The sequence below is a fragment of the Atractosteus spatula genome, unplaced genomic scaffold (assembly GCF_055471065.1).
Source record: "Atractosteus spatula isolate fAtrSpa1 unplaced genomic scaffold, fAtrSpa1.hap1 Scaffold_2, whole genome shotgun sequence".
NCBI classification, from domain to species: Eukaryota; Metazoa; Chordata; class Actinopteri; order Semionotiformes; family Lepisosteidae; genus Atractosteus; species Atractosteus spatula.
In genome coordinates this window covers 767779-775947 of record NW_028296763.1, presented here as the reverse complement: position 1 = coordinate 775947, position 8169 = coordinate 767779, and the positions used below count along the sequence as shown (strand labels likewise).

The following is an 8169-nucleotide window of genomic DNA, read 5'->3' as shown; positions in this document are numbered from 1 at the left end:
GTGAAACTGGAACTGTGGAAGGCGCGGAATTGCCTAGTCAAAAATGGGGTTCAACTAAGTGTGACGGGGTTGTATAATAGACTGCTGTACCGAGTGAAATGTGAAATCATCTTAGACATCCGTAAAAGAGGACTCCACGCCACAAAAGAAAGGTGGAAGGGGTTAATGGTACATTGTATGTCTTAATTTGGTTAGCAGTGTTTTTTGTTTTGTTTCTTTGGTATTGTTTCTGCTTTGCGTTGCACTGTTATCATTAGTTTTTTTTTCTGTAAATAGTTTGTGATTTTGTTATTTTTGTAATAAAAAACAAAAAAAAATCCGCTCCCTCTCTTAATTTAATGGTATATTAACTGTTGGTTCCAGCGGAACGCCCGCACGTCGGTACGCGCCTTTAGGGGCATCGCTTCTCAGCCTTTTGGCCAAGATCTGAAAGTACGTGGCATGCCCGCGGCTTGACGACTTGGCTGGGGGACCGAGATGGCAGCGACGGAGAGGAGAGAGGAGAGAGGAGAGCATCGGCGGCGGCGACTTAAGAGAGGGAGCGGCGGAGAGGACGGAGGGATGGAGCCGGCTCCTGGAGATGACCCCACTACAGCAGGGAGGACCCTGGCTGGTGAAGAAACTGGAGCTTTGGGAAGAAGACCTGGAAGAGAAGAGCGGAGAAATTATGCAGCAGTTGCGGCTTCGGCTGGAAGAGGTTCTTCGGGAAGGCCATTAGAGGGCGCCAGCAGTAAAGAAGGTCAACTGAGAAACACCATTCGTTTTGTACAGAAGGAAGAAGCTGGTGAGAGATTTCTAAGAGACAGAAGTATTTGGCGAGGAGATAGTCCTTGGGTTTTTTGGATTAGGCCCTGAGGATGTGTATTGTCTACAGGACTTTCTAGGGAAAAAGACATATGACCTGTCTTTGTCTAACAGAATGATATGTAGCAGAGTGTGGGAAATGGTTAAAAACAACCGAGACAAGAAACCACTGAGTGACTATGTTGTGGAGCCACTTTTTGTAAGGGAGAATAGACCTTTAACGGTACACATGTTTAACCCCTATGTGCCAGAGGAAGATGTAGAAATCTTCCTAAGAAGATTTGTGGACATTACTGCAAAGAGCACGAAAGTTATAGATAGAAATAGATACTGGACAGGGAAAAGGAAGTATTTTGTTCGTCTGAGAACTATCAGCGCTCAGGAAGACGGTTTTTTGCACCCTCCAGCAACCTTTTATATTGGAGTCAATCGTGGATATCTGCATTATCCGGGACAACCCTTGACATGTAGAAGGTGTGGTAAAGAGGGACATTTTGCTGCAAACTGCAAAGAAGTAGTTTGCAGAAAGTGTGGGAAAACAGGACATGTTGGAGCGAGCTGCAAGAAGGGAAAGACCTGCAACCTGCGTGGGGAAGAGGGTCATTTGTATAAGGACTGCCCTCTGAGCCATACTTCGGTAAGCAGGGAGGCGGCAGGGGGCGTGTCTGGGGTTGCTGGGCCTTCTTTGTCCCTCTCTGTTCCAGGTCCAGAGGACGGAGAGGAGGCGACTGAGGGGCTGGACGGAGCAAAGGAGGAGACAGGCGGAGAAGTGGCAGAAGGAGGGACACAGAAATTGGCTGAAGTCCAGGGTCAGGAGAATGACAGTCCCACCCTGGACCCAGAGGTAGACCAGGAAGAGATTCCAACAGCGGTTGAGGACATTGCAGCTCGGACTGCTAAAAATCTGGAAGCAATGCAGGACATTATGAGTACCATTCAGCAAACCATAGGCGAGAAGGAAGGGGGAACGGAATGGTCTGGAGGGGCTGTGAAAAGAAAATTAGAAGGAGGAGAGAGTAGTGAGGAGGTCTCAACTCCCGAGGTGGTAGCTGAGACAGCCCCTCAAACAAGTGGGGAGTCTGAGAAACAGGTGGAGGGTGTTTCTGGTCATAGTAAGCGTCCTTGTGGGTTGGTAGGACTCAGTTCCTGCAACGACAGATTTTCTGTCCGAACAGAAAATTAATGATGAGGGCCAGATTGATTTCTCATCCTTCCCTATTGTGGCAAAATTAGCACAAGAGGGGGTGGTTTTTGAGATAGAGGGCAGGAATTTAATTAGGATAACAAGTAGAGACCAGAAGACAGCCATAGCTGCACAGCAGGCCCTAGTTGAATTAATCAAGGACAGGGAAACTCAAAGGGCTGGGGACTCAGCTAAAAGAGACCGCCAGAAAAAATTAGGATTTACTACGGAAAGTGAAGCAGGTAGGGAGTTTTTGGAGACTTGACCTTGAGACCACCAGTGCTTTCTTAAAACAAACCACATGGGGTGAGATACCCTAAAGGTATTGAGAAAATTAAGGATATTTTAAAACAGTTTAGTAGTGTTAAGCCATTTTTTTTATTATAGTGGGAGGGAAGTCCTAGGGATGGGTCTCGAAGGAAAGAAAAGAGAGGATGTAATTAGGTGTGGGTCTGATCTACAGACCTACATCAAGGAGGGTGAGGGAAAAGCCCAGAAGGCTTGGACCTAACCCCTCAGCATTAACAACTAATGAGTAATATCTTGACCATAAATGTGAGAGGATTGTGAGATACAGACAAGAGAATTGCTGTTTTTGAGTACATTAAGAAATTGAAACCTACCGTGTGTTTCTTACAGGAGGTTCATATTAAAGATGGGAAAGATCTGGAGGCGCTGACTGCCTTGTGGGACCATGGCACCTCAAGGTGGAGCATCGGAAGCGTGAACTCCACAGGGATAGGGATCCTTTTTGGGGATCCTCAAGTGGAGTGTGGAGAGGTGAGGGTGAGTGAGCCAGGTAGGCTGTTATACGTGGATGCAAAGATTAACAGTCTGGATTTTAGGTTTGTGTGCGTATATGCGCCAGCTGCAATCTGGGAGAGCAGGGATTTTTTAGCCAGCTTGAGTCCGCTGTGCGTCACGAATAGGGTGGTGGTAATAGGTGGAGATTTTAACACAGACAGATAACGAGAAGGATGGGGATGCCAGGGTGGTGAAGGACATGGTGCGCATGTACAACCTGAAGGATTGTCATAAAGAGGGCAATCCATCCGGGGTGGGATGCACCTGGAGTAATACTAGAGGTGTAAGAAGGAGGCTGGATTATGTCTTCGCCTCCAGTAAGATTAAAGTGGAGAATGCTAGAGTGACTCCAGTATGGTTTTCGGACCATTGCATGTTGAATATTGAGGTAGAGGATTTTGGACCTAATTTTGGCAGAGGAGCGTGGAGGTTAAATTGTGCAGTGTTAGAAGAAAGAAGCTATAGAAGGATGATGGAGAGGACATTAGAAAGGCTTTTGAGTAGAAAGACGGAGGGTAGATCTTTGGTGGAGTTATGGGAAGAGACCAAAATTGTAATAGGGAAAGTTTCCAGGAAGTATTGTAGGGAGAGGAGGAGGAAGGAGAGGGAGGATTTGGAGACATTGGAGAAAAACTTAGAGACAGTTTATGATAATGGAGATGGTACGGCGCCCCCAGGTGAGGAGCCGGTACAGCAGATTAAGGATCTCGTAAAACAGGTAAAAGAACATCACAAGAGAAGAGCAAGAGATTTTCTTTTCCGGGCGAGAATAGAAGTCTTGGAGCACTATGAGAAGTGCTCCACATTTTTCTTTAATAAAGTTAGGAAAAGGCAGGAGAAGAGGGTCCTGTATGCAATTACAAGCACTAGTGGTGAACAGATCTCAGATCGAGAGGGAATGCTCCGAGAAACAACAGTTTTACGAAGATCTTTTCTCGGAGAAGACATGTGAGAGGGAGGCAGCCAGAGCAGTGCTCCAGACACTACAAGTGACTCTGTCGGAAGAAGAAAGGGATGGACTGGAAAGACCCTTGGAGTTGTCTGAGCTGGAGGCGGCGATGAGATCGTTAAAAAAGGGGAAGGTACGCGGTGGAATTTTTTTTGGAACCTTTTGGGGGATTTTAGGTCCTTTCCTCTTGAGATTGATGGAAGAGATTTTTAATAAAAAGTTTATGGGACAGTCTTTGAGGGAAGGAATTTTAACTTTGGTATATAAGAAAGGGGATCACACATTGTTGAGAAATTGGAGACCTTTAACACTATTGTGTGTAGATTATAAGATAATGGCTAAATTGCTTGTCCACCGCTTGTCGTCTGTGATGCCCACTGTAATAGGAAGGGACCAAACTTGCGGAGTGAAAGGGAGGTCAAGCAGATGGACTTTGCAGCTATTAAGAGACACTATAGAATGGGCAGAACAGAGGGGTGTGCCTTTAATATTAGCTAACCTAGACCTTGAAAAAGCTTTCAATAGAGCCTCTCATGAGTTTTTGTGGCTGGTACTAGAGAAAATGGGATTTGGCCCAACCATGATAGGTTGGCTCCAGACTCTATATAATAATGTAGGCAGCAGAGCAGCGATAAATGGTTGGCTGGGAGATTTAATTCATCAGAAGGCAGGGGTGAGACAGGGCTGCCCTCTCTCGCCAATTTTATTCGTAATGTATATGGAGCCTTTTGCATCTGCTATTCGAGGTGATAAAAGAATAGATGGTTTGGTATTACCAGGAAGTGGAAGTGAAAGACTTAAATTGACAATGTACGCAGATGATGTGACGTTATTGGTAGGAACCACTTCTAGCTTGAGTTTTGCTCTAGAAATTTTTGAAGTTTTTTCGAGGGCATCCGGTGCACGTTTGAAGGCAGCGAAAAGTACTTTTAAAACTTTCAGCTCCAGTGAAGTATCACAGCAGTGGGTTGGCGGTTTTATTTTGTGCACAGGTCCTATAAGGATTTGGGGACTTGATTTTCTGCGAAGAGGCTCGGGATATTGTAATTGGATTTCGAGAATCGGAATGGTGAGGAGGAAATTGGGTCTTTGGACAAAGCTAAGACTGACTCTGATTAGGAAGGTGCTAGTATTGAAAGTGGATATTTTACCACTCCTTGTTTATTTGACATATGTTTATCCTCTGCCGGCAAAGCTCAGTTGCACTTTGGTCAGCGAAGTGTTCCGTTTCATTTGGGGTGGTAAGTATGAGTATATCAAGCGAGTGGATATGGTTCGACCAATAGAGCAGGGTGGAAGAGGTGTCCTGGATTTCCCATTAAAGTTGGACTGTATTTTTGTGTCCAATCTGTGCCTGGCCTTAAGCTCTCCTGTGAGTCATGCGCACCAACATTTTATGCATTTCTGGTTTGCGCAATGTGTGAGATTTTTGGTGTCATGGTCAAATGTAGTGCCGCATGGAAGTGATCTCCCTTGGCACTATAAACATGCTCAAACGTGGCTAAAGAGATACTGGGACAGAGGGGAAGTATCGATAATACTGAATCATAGACTGCTATATCAGCATCTGATAGACGCGATTAAGATCCCAATAGAGTGGAAAGGGAAGAAGGCTGTGTGGCCTAGAATCCAACCACGGGATCTGGAACACAGGCTCGTCGACCTCAACTGGAAGATTGTGTGGGGGCGGCTGCCAGTGTGTGAGGTACTTTATAAGCATAAATTGACGAGGAACTCTGTGTGCCCACGAGAAGAATGTAAAAGCACAGAGACAATAAAACATGCTTTTCTGGACAAAAGGTATGGAAGAAATGTAATAGATTCTTCAGATTGTTGGATGTATCTTTTCATGTGTCGACATCGGTGGTACTGTATGGGATCAAGGGGGGGGTTAAAAGGGGTAGTGTCAATTTCCTGTTATGGTTCCTTATCAGTATGGTCAAGGTTGAGTTGTGGGACACAAGAGATGTTTTAATTCGTAAGGGCAAAGTAAGAACGGTTAATAGTATCTATCAGCAAATAGTACACAAAGTCAAATTTCGACTTAAAAGAGATGTACAGAAATGGGGATATCACGCAGCTTGTGTTGAAACTGATGTATAATGATACTGGATGACACCTTGAATTTTGTCATGGAAAATTGATTTTCTAATTTTGCAATAAAAACAAAAAAAATCTGTTCTTATCAGTTTAATATATGATACGTCCCCGTATCAGAAGAAGGGGACATCGGGGGACCACATATTAAACGGATTTTTGGAACAGGGAGCTGGATCAGGAGCTTGCTCCGTCCTCTCCACGCATCGGCCCGGTATTGCAGCGCCTCCGGGAACGGTGCACTACCTTCTCTCAGCGGTGAAAAGACAGACGTAGCTAGCAAGGCTTGTGTGTGTGTGTGTGTGTGTGTGTGTGTGTGTGTGTGTCTGTCCGTCCCTGTCCTTGCAGGCGGGCCCCTTTCAACAGCTGGGCTTTTTCCCTCCAAAAAACTTAGTATATCCACCTTTTCTTTCTTTTTTTTTTGGCAGGCAGGCATGTGTGCGTACGTGCTCATGTCCCCGTCCCTCCCTCCTGAGAGAGAGCTGCCCCTTACCTCTGCCCGCAGGTGCTGGCAATCGGCTTTCACTTGCAGCTGGTTGGGCACAGCTGCTGCCGTTGGGAGGGGCCTAAGCTAAGGAGGCCGGGCGGCTGGCACCCCCCGCGGCTGCGGTCGTTGTCGGGCCGTTGACAGAAGATCAAAGAGCAGGGCCCCCGCCCGGGACTGGCAGGAAGGCAGACAGAGAGGGGGAGCAGAGTCCGGCGGCAGGCCTCTGGCTGCAGGGAGGCCAGCAGCTGCGCGGGTCCCGGGCTCCAGAGGAGTTGGCCTGCGCCACTGTGCGCCAGCGGAACGCCCGCACATCGGTCCGCGCCTTTAGGGGCATCGCTTCTCGGCCTTTTGGCTAGGATCAAGTGTGTGGCTTGTCCGCAACTTGCGTCTTAGCCAGGAGAAAGGGAGAGACGGATCGTTTTTTTCGGGGACACTCGAAGCCTTTTTTTGCGTGGCGGTTTTTTTCCAGCCATTTTTGCGACGATGGAGGGAGGATTCTTTTCAAGGGAAGGAAGAGTGCGACATGCTGTATGTTTTGTGCTACGAGACGACGGGGAGAGGACGGAGTTCATTTCGAGGAAGAGGTGATCAGCAATGCCCTGCACCTGGAGCCTGAGGACGTTTTCTGCTTACAAGACTTCCCGGGTAAGAGGCGTTTTGATCTTTTGCTTATTTCAGAGGACCTTGTTAGGAACATTTGGGCAGTAGTGAATAGAGGGAAAGAGGAAAAACCCTTTGTGGATTATGTGGAACCTTTGTTTGCCAGGGAGTTAAGATCTCTAACAGTGGCAATGTTCAACCCCTCTGTGCCTGAAGAAGACAGTCTGTTTTTTGAAGCGCTTTGTGGATATTCAGGGCATAGGGGTGAAGATAATGGACAGGAAAAACTTTTGGACAGGGAAGAGGCGTTTCAGAGTGCGTTTTAGAGCGAATGGGTCAGCTCTGGACGGACTTTTGCACCCACCTGCATCGTTTGAGATAGGCCCCAACAGGGGGTACTTGTTTTATTACGGACAGCCCTCGGTTTGCAGGAGATGTAGGAAAGAGGGGCATAATGTGGTGGACTGCAGGGAGCGAATCTGCAGAAGATGTGAGGGAGTCGGTCACCTATCTTCAGAATGTAAAGAAGAGAGAAGATGTAATTTGTGCGGAGGTGCAGGACATGTATTCAAAGACTGTGCTTTACGAAAAAGGTCTTTTTCAGAAGTCGTTAGTGGTGCTGCAGGTGTAAGACCAGGTGCTGCAAATGAAGAGGGGAGACAAAGAGAGGTGGATGAAGTTTTGGAAGGTGCGGGCATTGTTATTGGTGGGAAGGCTGACAATGGAAAACCTGGAAAAAAGGGAAACTGAAGGTTTTCACAAAGTGGAAGCTTCTTAATGGAAGGCCAAGAAGGGGAGAAAACTGGAGAAGTGGTGAGAGGCAGAAGCGGGGGCGGGGCTAAATGTGCATATGCAGATTGAGCCTACAGATGGAAACCTTTCTGAAAGGGATGTTTTTTCTGAAATTTCAGAGATGCCAGGGCTAGACCTTTTAAAAGCAGTTGTGAAAGAAGTGGGGCAGGAGGTGCAATGTGTCCAGGAAGCAGGTTGGGGAGAGAGGATGGAGGAAGAGGAAGAAGGGCCATCTTTGTCAAAAAGGTCCATAAAGAGGAAGGCACAAGGGCTCAGAGGCTTTAGTGGCTAAAAAGGCAGATAGAGGTACTGAAGATTTATCACTGAGTGATATACCTGTCTCAGAGGCTCTGGAGGCGGTCTACACACCTGAAGAGGGTGAAGTCCATGATGAGGAACTTGTTGTGTCCCAGTCCGGAGATTGCTCAGTATCTTTAGGAGCTTCTTGCATAC

The 8169-nt window shown here is 46.9% G+C and overlaps 1 pseudogene; it reads left to right on the top strand.

Annotated features, from left to right (window-relative positions):
- The first annotated feature begins 5879 nt into the window (after nt 1-5879).
- Nucleotides 5880-6085, top strand: LOC148808707 (U2 spliceosomal RNA; annotated as a pseudogene).
- The last annotated feature ends 2084 nt before the right edge of the window (nt 6086-8169 follow it).